The 12,956-nt window shown below is 37.1% G+C and overlaps 1 protein-coding gene across 3 annotated transcripts in view; it reads right to left on the reverse strand.

Annotated features, from left to right (window-relative positions):
* Window positions 1-12,956, reverse strand: part of Tll1 (tolloid-like) — a 192,911-nt gene that overhangs the window by 164,456 nt on the left and 15,499 nt on the right. The gene's annotated exons all lie outside the window — the stretch shown is intronic.

A 12,956-nucleotide genomic window follows, 5' to 3' on the forward strand; every position in this document is an offset into this window, starting at 1 on the left:
CAAGGATGCTCAAGATATACAAGTTTGACACTCCCTATTCTCATCTCAGGGAACGTGAATTTTTCATTTGTTTTAGATGATTGTGTGTGTGTGTGTGTGTGTGTGTGTGTGTCTTTTGTCTCTGTGCCATGTGCATGACAGATGCCTAAAGAGACTATAAGAAGGCAGTGGATCCCCTGAAACTAGAGTTGGTTGATGGTTGTGAGCCACCATGCAGATGCTGAGAACTGAATTGCTGTCCTCTGCAAGAGCAGTAAGTACTCCTAACCTCTAAAGCAGTGGTCTCAACCTTCCTAATGCTGTGACCCTTCAATACAAATCTTCCTGTTGCAGTGACTCCTAACCATAAAACTGTTTTTGTTGCTAATTCATAACTGTAATTTTGCTACTATTAAGAATAGTAACATAAATATCCAATATGCAGGCTATCTGACATAGGATCCTTGTGATGTGTAAGGCTCAGTTGACCCCCAAATGGGTCTTGATTCACAGGTTGAGAACCATTGTGCGAAGTGATCTCTCAAGCTCCAACAAATGCACAGCCTTGATAGCTCTGAGGTTTATCCGAGAGAATAAAGTTTCATTCCACATCATAAACTAATCCCAGCAGTTTGGGGAAGCTGCCCAAACTCAAAATGCAAATTGGAGAAAACAAACCAGTAGGTTTAAGAGACCAAGAAAGACTATTTATATTCATGGGTTTAACACTATGGCGTCACAAAGGTCTGACAGGATGCTGTTTCCTCTTCAAATCACTTCAGACGCTGCAGATGGCTTTCATCTTACTCTGTAGAAACTTCCCTTTCTTCAGCTATCAACAACAACATTGTGTTGCGTTTTCTTCAATAGTTTATTTTGAAATGGAAATAATTGTTAAAGGTCGAAATGATTATATAATAAACCATATAGGCCTTCTACATGCATTTTACCCTTGAATGTTTTCCTGTTTGCTTCATGGTGTATCTTGTATTTATCAATCCACCTGGGTCTGGGCCCTTTTCAAAGGAAAGTCAACTATCATCATCATAACCCCTAAACATGTTAGCATTCTGCCTGTCACTTATCACAATCTTTTTTCCTATATTACATAAATGTCAAGTGTTTAAAACAGAGGCTTTCAATGTGCATTCTCTTGCCTTTAGTTGTCTTCCAAATAACAGAAGCCAAGACGGGTCACAATATTAAAGGAGAATAGATGTATTACAAATAGGGAAGGTAACAAAGACTTTTGTGCTCAACAGATCTTTGATCTGTGAAGGTTCCTATAGCTTGCAGCTCCTTAAGTAGGGGAGGAGGTACGATCCCCACTGATGCTGTCTAGGATATTCTAGAATCCTATAACCCCAGCATCTGACTATGGAGAAAGTCTCTCACTAACATAGGAATCCAGGAATTGCCACACATCTGAAAGGTTCACTAGTCAATGGAAAATGGCTTGTTTATTTATCGTCCTTAGGGCCACCCTGGATTTGCTCTTCAGACACGCATCTTTTAAAAGTGATTTTGGATAGCAGTCCATATTTTATACACAGGGCAAAGCTCTAGTCACAAACTGGAGGAAGACTTCCTACATTTTGGACAGTTCCTTCCCAAATAAGATGTTAACTCACTGCAGATGTCTCCTGTGACAGTGGAATTGTCTGTGTGTAGAAGAATGATCATTTCTGCTACAACTTTCTCTCTCTCTCTCTCTCTCTCTCTCTCTCTCTCTCTCTCTCTCTCTCTCTCTCTCTCTCGCTGTGTGTGTGTATTTGCATGTGTGGGTGTGCACTGTGTGTGAGTATCTGTGTATCTGTATGCCTCTGTGTGTCTGACCTCTGTCTGTCTGTCTATCTATCTATCTTTCTTTCTTTCTTTCTTTCTTTCTTTCTTTCTTTCCTTCTTCTTCTTCTTCTTCTTCTTCTTCTTCTTCTTCTTCTTCTTCTTCTTCTTCTTCTTCTCCTTCTTCTTCTTCTTCTTCTTCTTCTTCTTCTTCTTCTTCTTCTTCTTCTTCTTCTTCTTCTTCTCCTTCTTCTTCATTATCATCATCATCTATCTATCTACCAATCATCTATCTCTCTGGGTCAAAGCCTAATTGGGTTTGCTTACAGCTTATTTTAACAATTTGCCAAGCTCATGCCATTCATAGTCTCAGAAAATCCTCTTTGTTCTCAGGATCTGCCTGGCCTACCTATCCTGTGTCATCCCCAAAGGATTCAGAGCACAAGGATAGAACAGTTCCCACAGATATGAAGGGCATGCCCTTGGTGATGCCAGGTATAATGAAGGTTTTAGTGTCCAAAAAAAAAAAAAAAAAAAAAAAAGCTGAAAGAATTTCTGCCAGAACTTGTTAAATGGTAGCAGCTTGCTAGCCTACAGGTAAAGTCTGCACTACCACACCTCTGCACACACTGTCATTACCCACACTAGGTGTCCTGGTGTGAAGGCAGGGTCATGAAGTTTCTCTTAGCTAACCCTGAGCTGGCTTGGTCTTCAAGTCTTCACATGACCTTCCCAGAAATCGGAGAACTCTGAGGACCTGAATGACCACCACCAACATTCACAGATGCTCCTCACTCCTCATCCACACATGTACTATGTTATTAAGTAGTAGTCCTACTTTACAGGTAGACATATACTCACACTTTTCATAGTAAATTTTTAATGTAAAACTATTTCAGAGAATATATTTTCCGTATTATATATTATCCAAAACATCAATAAAGCTACTTATAAGATAGATGATAGATAGATAGATAGATAGATAGATAGATAGATAGATAGATAGATTTAATGTACTTAGAAATAAAATCTAAAAAAGAAATGGGTAAGCGCAAAGATTTCCCAAGTATACACAGGTAAGTATTGTGAGGAGAACCTTTGGATCTCTAAAATAGTAAGAAGAAAACAACCCTATAAACACTGAACACATACCAACAGATTACAAACACTGACAGAAAACACCGTCTAATGAATGTAGTGAATGTATAAGGTAATTTGGCATTTCTGAAATCTACCTACAATCTCTTGATGCTGCAAAAAATGATTAAATATAGAGGAGAATTGTTCAGATTTGACCAGGCTTTCTTGTCATTCATTAATTTACCCATTGATGCTACAAACTGGAGATAACCTGATATATAAATACTCTATATAATAGCTCAGTTTAATTGACTACTGTGAGACAGCTGTTATTTTTCGCGACTGCAAATTAAGGGTGAGACACAGGGTGGATGGGCTCAGTAAAACAGGGCTAGAGCCTGGGAACACAGTATTAACACATTTTCAACTAGATTTTCATGCCTAAGCAAGATCTGCTCTGACCTGTATGCTGCTCAGGTGAGTAAATTATATATCATTTTATATGCTTTTAGGAGTTCTCTGTAATTAAGCCAATAGTTCAAATGTAATCTATGTGGTCTGTCTCAAAAAAAAAAAAAAAAAAAAGCATGGAGAGCTATACAAGTAAACTCAGCTTTAAAGAAAAAGCTCTCTCCCACTACAAACATTTGTGGGAACATGGAGACACGGTTTCTCTAGCATGTAAATGATGTTTAGCATGCATAGCTATGTATTAAATATTTACAGGATCAGTTAATACAATTATCTTTAGTTTCATGTAAGATTCTCATCTCAGCAAACATTGAACAGTATTTTCTTAAAATGGCATGAACTTGTTATTCAAGTAAGATAAGTATGCATTGGGAAATTTGGCCAAAATCTTGCAGTTCAGGAATGGTTTGAGATAAACATAGGCTTCCTTCACACTGTGTGTGGCACAATCATTATTTGAATAGAAGTTTTGCTTGTGGACTCCAAAGCATAATTAAAGTAGTATGATGATTAGAGATGGAAAAAGGCAGGAACTCAATCCAAAAGGTTTTCATTTATTACATGGTAAGATGAGGACCGCTGTGGGATATATAATTCTAAACCTAATTAGCTCTGATATCCTCACACAATTGTAAGTATTAACAGATACACTCTCTGGCATCTACAATGTATTCTTGTTATAATTTACTCTCAAACTAAAGTTCCTTAGCAAGACTCTATAATGAAATAAGACACAATAATATAATGTATAGTAATATTTTGCTTAGTCTTTCCTTCTCAGCCTCTCAGACCACTAAACTGAAAGAAAATCTATGTGGGAGCTTACCTCAGGTAAAGCAAAGATTCTTGGACTAGATAAGTAAGAAAGCATTCATTTCAACATTGATCTCTAGGTCCAATCAGGACAGGAAGCCTGCACTCCTTTCTATACTTCAGAACCGATGGCTTTAGAAACTCCTTCAGGCCAGTTTAAATACAACAAACATGGGTTACAAAGGCTGGGTGGCTAAGGAGAGAAGGAAGGGAAGATAACCAAGTCCTGGACTAAGAAATGTAAGCAAGAAAGGATTGAGCCAGCACTAGAAGGCCTCCCAGAATGATAATGAAAGGAGAAACTGAAGTCAGAGTGTCAAGTCCAGCAATCTAAATGAGATAATACATTAGACCAGGAAAACCCTCAGGGAACTTGTTAAACCATGGAAAAGGTGCCTCTATCAGAAAAGCTATTGTTTTCCATCTATGAGAAAACACCATGTTGAAAGACTTGCTTGACTTAAATGTCTCTGCAGCAAAAAGAAATACTGTTAAACAGGTCCATGTATTATAGTACATTTAAGCCTCAGAACATTAAAATGAAGTAATGTGTTTACTCAGAAGAATGTGTGGGTCGGTTATTTCATGTGAGGCAGGGGTGGGACACTAAGCTGAACCATTACCTTGAGAAGGAAGACGAGAAGATTTAAAATGAAAAAGCGTGACAAAAATCAAACTGGCCCTGGTTTCTTCTTCTGACCATCCTAAAGTGAATCATCAAATGTCAAAAGACAAAGGAGAGATGTATTCAGTAATTAAAGTGGGGATGAGATGGCTAGAGAGGTGGCTCAGTGGTTATACATGCATGTAAATTGTGGTTGTGTAGCTTGGCAGTTTGGTGGGACGCATAACAGTACAAGTGGGGCTGTCTCTAACTCTTTTGCCTGCTTTGGGGACCCTTTTCCTCCTTCTAGGTTGCCTAGTCCAGCATTAATATGAGGGGCTGTGCCTAGTCTTATTACAAAGTGATATGCCATGTTTGGCTGACATCTCTGAGAGGCCTGTCCTTTCTGAACGGAAATGGAGGAGGAGTGGATCTGGAGGAGAGATGAGGTCAGAAGGAAAGAGGAGGTCGGAAAGAGAGGCTGAGAGAAGAGGAGGGAAGACAAACTTTGATTGGATGTCATATATTATAAAATAATTAAACCTTGCTGACATATGCAATAGTGTCTGGGTTTGGTGGCTGATTATGGGATGGATCCCCAGGTGGGGCAGTCTCTGGATGGTCCATCCTTTTGTCTTAGCTCCAAACTTTGTCTCTGTAACTCCTTCCAAGAGTATTTTATTCCCTATTCTAAGGAGAAATGAAGTATCCACACTTTGGTCTTCCTTCTTGATTTTCTTGTGTTTTGCAAATTGTATCTCAGCCATGATTGGGAAGAGAGGCCCCTTGGTCTTGCAAACTTTATATGCCCCAGTACAGGAATGCCAGGGCCAAGAAGTGAGAGTGGGTGGGTAGGGGAGCAGGGCAGGGGGAGGGTATAGGGAACTTTCAGGATAGCATTTGAAATGTAAATAAAGAAAATATCTAATAAAATAATAATAATAATAATAATAATAATAATAATAATAATACAATTTTAACAGAGTGTAGCATTGATTCCAAGCTCTTATGTGGTGCAGCTCACAGTTACCTACAACTCTATCTCCACAGAGAATCGGACACTTCCAGCCAATACGGGCTCTGAACTCATGTGTATATACCCAGACACACACACATACACACACAATTAAAAAGAAGAAAATAAATCTTTAAGTATTTTTGTTTCATTAGATAATAGCTGAATAATGATGGGAATGTTGCTTTTTCTTAATAAATCCCCAAGTATTTGCACAGGTAAACTGGACAATGAGTATTAACAAGAACTATTTCAAGTGACCAATGTGATTATTTGCATAATGCATTATTAAAAAGCCTTAATTCTGAGCTGCCTTGTAGTACAACAGTAGGGTATATCACTGAATTTGAGTCACCTGATCTACTTGAATACATTACTACAAACATTTGCTTTTATATTTTAGGTACAAAAAGATTCCACATCCTGGAACATGTGACCTCATTTAGTATCACAGGATGTAGACATTATTTTGTTTTAGGAACTCTGGTCAGTATGTCAAACTTTATAAAAGGAGCAACTAAAATTTAGAGGCCATATAGATATGGTCTGTATCTTTCTACTGATGTCTGGAGAGTTCTTAAGTGAATTTTCACTTCGATTATTTCTCATTTTCAATTTTGCTATATAATTAAAGGAAGTAACATATCCTAACCATACACAACCCAATTGTACTAAAAGGAGGTGTGTTCTTCCTTCCACTCTCAGCCTGTCCTGTACTCTGAAGTAAGTCTGGAGTCTGTACCCTCTCATATAATGAGTGTGCAAATCCTTTAATGAGGCTCAGGGAATGGTAAGGGAAAAGGTTGTCTATATTTTATCATAACTACAGTGTTTTCCATTCTGACTGGCTTCATTTCAGCTTATCTAAAAACAATTTTAATAATATCAGGCTCCATATTGGTTCCTCCTCCTCCTCTTCAATATATAAAGCATTGCTTCATCTCAGAACAAAGAGACTGGATCACTTGTCTCTTAACGAACAGCCATCTCCCTACTGAAGAAGCCCAACATTACCACTGTAACATTTTAGGTTCAGATCTCAAGTCCAGATTCTCCTACTAACTTTAAATTCAAATGTTTGGCTGTCTTATCATCAACATTACCATTTATGTCTCTCCCTTTTAAAACCCTATTTTGGGCTTACTAATATACTCACGTGTTTCTGCCCTCAAACCATATGCAGAAGCTGAGTAGTTTCTTGAGCTTTCTTACTGACACCCTAATCTGACCATGCTTATGTGCAGTCTACTTACACACAGCCTTTCTTATCTCTGCCTCTACCCTTTCTCCTACCCCATGTCACATATATTCTTTGACACATATGGAGCTTCAGAATCTAGCCTCCTATCACTGAAGTTTAATGTTAAGCCTTCTTTACCTGATTTAATTACAATTGACATGCTATGGTGGTTTCTTTTCTTTCTTTAAAGTATGCAACATTATGAAAGATAGATTCGAAATTGGAAGCCCTGAAGTTGGTACCAGGGAGTGGAATGTGATGGTTTGTATATCCTTGGACCAGGGAGTGGCACCATCTGAAGGTATGGCCTTGTTGGAATAGGTGTGACCTGGTTGGAATGGGTGTGTCACTGTGGGTGTGGGTATAAGATCCTCACCCTAGTTGCCTGGAAGTCAGTCTTCCACTAGCAGCCTTTGGATGAAGACATAGAACTCTCAGCTCCTCCTGCCTGGATACTGCCATGCTCCCTCTTTGATGATAATGGGCTAAACCTCTGAACCTGTAAGCCAGCCCCAATTAAATGTTGTTTTTTATAAGACTTGCCTTGGTAATGGTGTCTGTTCACAGCAGTAAAACCCTAACTAAGACAGAAGTTGGTGTATCAAAGACATTTAGTTTATCTAAAAGTGCAATTTGCCTTTTGTTTGTTTGTTTGTTTGTTGTTTGTTTGTTTGTTTTTCAAGACAGGGTTTCTCTGTATAGCCCTGGCTGTCCTGGAACTCTGTAGACCAGGCTGGCCTCGAACTCAGAAATCCACCTGCCTCTGCCTCCCAAGTGCTGGGATTAAAGGCGTGCACCACCACACCCAGCTATGATTTATCTTTTAAAAGGAAGAATAATAATATTTGAAAATTGTACTTGATACATGAAATTTCATTGGTAAATATAAATTATTAGAGAAACACTTAGTGTTGATTGTAGTTCAGTCATTTCTATCTATTCAAAAGCAGCTCATACACCTATTTATGAGGTGTGGTGTGTGTGTGTGTGTGTGTGCATGTGCATTCAATTGAGTGTTATTCAATTGAGCATATTCAAATATGTGAATATAGGTATATATTCATATATGTATATATATATATATGTATGAATATATATATATATATATTCATGCCATCAGATTTTTGAACCTGTTTTATTTCATATGCTTTAGCTTCAACCAATTACTGAAATAGATGTTTAGTGATTTCGAGAGAACACAAAACAGCTTTAAGGAAAACACATCAATGAAACTAAAATTTTGGAAGTGATTCTGTTTCCTTGATGGAACCATTCCACGGACAATGTGACACTGGGAAAAAAGAGTATTAAAGAAGCTGGCAAAAACAACTCTCAGTTGGGTCCTGAAACTTATCCTAAAATGTGAACTTAATTCAAGTAGGAACATACTAAGTGCAAAAGCTTGATAATTAGCTTATTATAGCCCTGTTATTGAGAAGTAACAATAATTAAATTCAAAGTAATTTAAGTACCTCAACTTCTTCCTTTTAAATTAAATAATACTTCACTTTTCTGCTAAATCATTTAACTGCCCACCAAGAACTTTATGATACATCTCATATGATATGCGTATTTTAAAATTTTGAGACCATAATACAAATAAACAATTTCCTCAGTTCCACTCGTTTCTCAAAAACAAAGCAAGTTAAAATCAAAGCAGTATACTTTCTGTACTGCTCCTGGACTTTAAAACATCTTTGCTGTCTTTTAAAACTTTACAATGCATTAGGTTTGTATTACCTTATATACTCAAGTATCCTTTAAAATAGATCTATTGATTTTACTCAATTTAAAACCTTTTTTTTGCTAATCTACGTCTCTAAAAATTCTTGTATGTAATAGTGTGTGTACTTACATAAAAATGAACACATACATGTACACCACACACACACACACACACAAATGCCTGTGTGTGTGAAAAAACAGGCACATATTTAGACCTATAATAAAAACTGCAGCTCTTATCAGTTCCTGTGCATGTGTCACTTTTACAATCATAAGCATTCATTCAAATCAATAATCCTGCCTACAATCACACATTACAAAATACTTATTGCTTCCACAAGCTCTTTACTATTGTTCTCCTAAGAATTTTAAGTTGTTAAAGATGTTTGAAGTCATTTATACGTACTTCTCCAAACCACTACACTTACATGTTTTGTTTTGTTTTGTTTTTTTAAAGCTGCGGGGTCACTCTAATCCCATCCTCAGGTCACAATGTTAATACTTGGGTGGATCTCTGTTCAAGTGTTTTTCTATTTCCTTCTCTACCATTCATAAGTGAACAACATAAAAATAAATATTTTATTGTAAAATGCATGTTTTAGAAAACTTTTTCTTTTATGTAATGCATTGTCAATATTCCTAGAGATCATAACAAATACACTTCACTAATTCTTTCAATCTTTTCTTTCAATGTTTTTGAGATTATAATATAATTACATCATTTCTCCATTCCCTTTCCTCCCCCAAACCCTGTTATAAACCCGGCTTTGCTTTCATTCAAATTCATGGCCTCTTTTTACATTAATAATTATCATATGAATGGATGTACATGCATATTATATACCTTCTAAGTCTATATAGTGCTAATTGTACATATGGTTTATATGTCAAAATGGTAGGGGAAAGCCCATAAGACCTCAGACCTACACTAAGAACTACAGATAGTCAACGAATGCTGAGAGCAGGAGAAAAAGTCTTCCCCAAGGAAGGATACAACAACACGTTATCAAATATAAAATAACTAATTTTTACAGTATCTTCTTCATGGTCTTTCCTAGACATGTACCATGATTCAGTCATTTATCTCATGATAAACACTGTGCGTTTTTCTGGGTTGTTGTCTTTTAAAACAATGTTTCAATACTAACTGAGCATCACATAAATGAATACACATTCCAGTAAATATCTGGAAACTTTGTTCTGGAAAGCCACTGGGTCCTTTGGATACTTTCAGTAGGGTTTTTCTTAAATTTAGCTTGTGGAATAGTATGTTTCCATATGTCATCTTCTTACATGCTCAGTTGTGGTTAACTCCCTCCTGCCTCCCTCACTGAAACCTTACCACCTAGCCTCTCACTCCACGGTCATTTCACTCAAGTTGTATTGTTGGTATTGGTTCTTAGTGTTTCCTTCAGATTTCTTAGGTATGAAAATTTCTAGACAAGAAAAATTTCTGGTCTATAACCAACTCTGGCTCAATAGTAGCAATGATTGTCCCTGTGTTACACACAGGCAACATAAAGACAATGCAAGAATTTAAGCACAACAGCATCATTGGAGCACACTGAGAAAAGCAGGCTAGTTTCCTTTGGGGTACCTTTGCCAACATCCTGATTCATATGGATATTGATGAACAGGTCTGATTTTTCATGTTCAGTACTCACGTTCACCCAGAAAAGAACACTTGTGTTTCAAAAGAAAAGAGAGGGAGAACAATCTTAACTGAAGGAATGGCATGACACAATGGCATAATTCACAGGGAACTATAATTAATGTGTGAACAGCACAGTGTGGGTCAGTGAGTGACCTTTCTAATTGACCCCTATTCACCTACACAAGTCACTACTACTAACTCCACTCATTTGCATGATCTGCTTCAAATAGCCTGAATATGATAATTAGAATTATTTTAAGACTTCAGAAGAGCATTGTTCTATGAGGACTTGAGGTTTATAATACCGTAACATAACATTCACAGCTACATTTCCACAAATTAAAAGAATGAAATTCTCTTTGAGGCCATGTAAGCGGAAGACAATGTTGAAAAAAAAAGTGACTAAATATACAATTTAGGTGAGGTTGTAATAAAGATATCAACAAGCATGAAGGCACAAGTGATCCCAGAACTTTCAAGGTTCTGACAAAGTTTATCACAAGTTCCAAAAGTGAGCCTGCATCACAGAATGAGATTCTGTGAAAAAAAAAATGTTAAAGGTAAAATAGCAGTGTGAAGTGTTCCAACTGGTAGCTGATGAGATGTATCAGCAGCTAAATCACTTGTTTCTCAAGACAGAGCACAGGAGATTGGACCTTTAGATCTCATGTAAGTGTTCACAGGGCCTGGCAGCCCTACTGTAATCACAGCCTCAGAAGGCAAAGACAGGGGATCTGTAGAACAAGGTGGCTTCCTAGAATATGTACATTGACATGCTCTTGAGTTAGATTGAGGGATCCTACCTCAAAGATAAGTTAAAAGGGCAAAAAAGGACAATCCCAGACATCAACCTCCAGCCTCCACATACATATGCTCACACATGTGCCCACACATGGTGACTGATCCAAATAACTAACAATGTGAGATATACTAGCTTACAAATTCTCAACGTGATCACTCTATGAGTTGTATAAACGCATAGATGATATTTTGTACATATTCACTATATATCCACATGTAATATAACCACATGTTATAACATATGGCTGATAGGAGAATCAGAAACAAACAGATAACTCCACTTTTAAAGTAAGGCCTTGGTACAGTTTGATTCATGTGATTACTGAGTTCCTTGGTCCTCTGGGACTCAAAGGCCAAAAAACAGGGAGCAAGGCACACTGAAGCTGGAAAGTGTGAGAGAACGCACACTCAAAAAGTAGGAAGTAAAATGTATAATGTATAACAAAGAATGAAAATTAAATTTATTCCACCCCCTGTTACTTGCACACAGTTTGATTTTTCCAGAAAGCTTGAAACTATGCAGGAGTAGAAGCAAAGTCACTTGAGATCACCAACAAAAACTGTTCCCAAACTAGGTGCCTGTTCTGGAATAATGATGCTTTAGTAGTTTGGATTTGTTTCAAAGCACTTCTCACTGTTAGTGTGCTCAGACCCACCAGAAGCAGCCAAAAGCTTCCAAATTCAGTAAAAATGGCAGATATGAAAATAAAATCCCCCAAGTATCAGTAAACTAAGTGCAGCAAAACTAAAGAGAAGAGGGAGGAGCAGGAGGAGGAGGAGGAGGGGGGGGGGAGTACAAACATGGTTCATCTCTTGATTATAGAATGGTTTCATGTTGATGAACAAATTTTTGTGATTATACATAATGAGTCAAATTACATCAAACTTAAAAATGCAAATTTAAAATCTGCAGTATTCTTTAATCTGATAAATGTATCTATAGTTTTTAAAAAAAAAAAAAAACACCATATATGGTATCTGATACATAACTGAAAGGCTACTCTTTAGAATTTAGAACAAAGCAACTGTCAGCACAGTAAGGAAAGTTAACAAACTAAAAGATTTAGGAAATGTAAAGGAAGAAACAACTCTATATGCGTATTCACAGTGACCTGACTCTATATTAAAGGAGTTGGACACAGTGGGGCACACCTCTGACCCAATTACTTGGGAAGTAGAAACATTATAATCAAGAATTCAAGATAGTCCTCAAATATATGGAGAGTACGTGGCCAGCCTGGGCTAACACAGTTCTGTTTCAAAGTATAAGACAAACAAACAGCAATAGCAAAATACCTTAAAGTTAATAAAAAGAAATTCTTATTTAGTTTATAAGAAATTGCTGGAGATTTGAAAACAGAAAAAGAGCATCAAAGGCTGCAGAGATGGGTCAGTGGTTAAAAGCACTTGCTGCTCTTTCAGAAGAGCCAAGTATGGCTTCCAGCACCCACATTGGGCAGTGCTCGCATGCACGCGCACACACACACACACACACACACACACAACCTTGAGAAAAACTCCAGGGGATCCAACCCCTTTTTCTAAACTCTTATTGTGTCTGTACTCACATGTACACGTAAGCACACACAGGCACATGTATATACACATAGTTAAAGATGAAATAAATCTTAAATATGATCAGATGTATTTCCATGGCATCAATAAGTACTTTAAAAGAGGAAAAAAAGATATAACATAAAATAGAAAATGTTAGTAAATCTATCAAAACTGACAAAATGTTATAGTTAAACTATTTTCTCAAAATGGGTAGATGGATGATACGTATGTTCAT

This window comes from Mus musculus, chromosome 8 (assembly GCF_000001635.26).
Source record: "Mus musculus strain C57BL/6J chromosome 8, GRCm38.p6 C57BL/6J".
Classification (NCBI taxonomy): domain Eukaryota; kingdom Metazoa; phylum Chordata; class Mammalia; order Rodentia; family Muridae; genus Mus; species Mus musculus.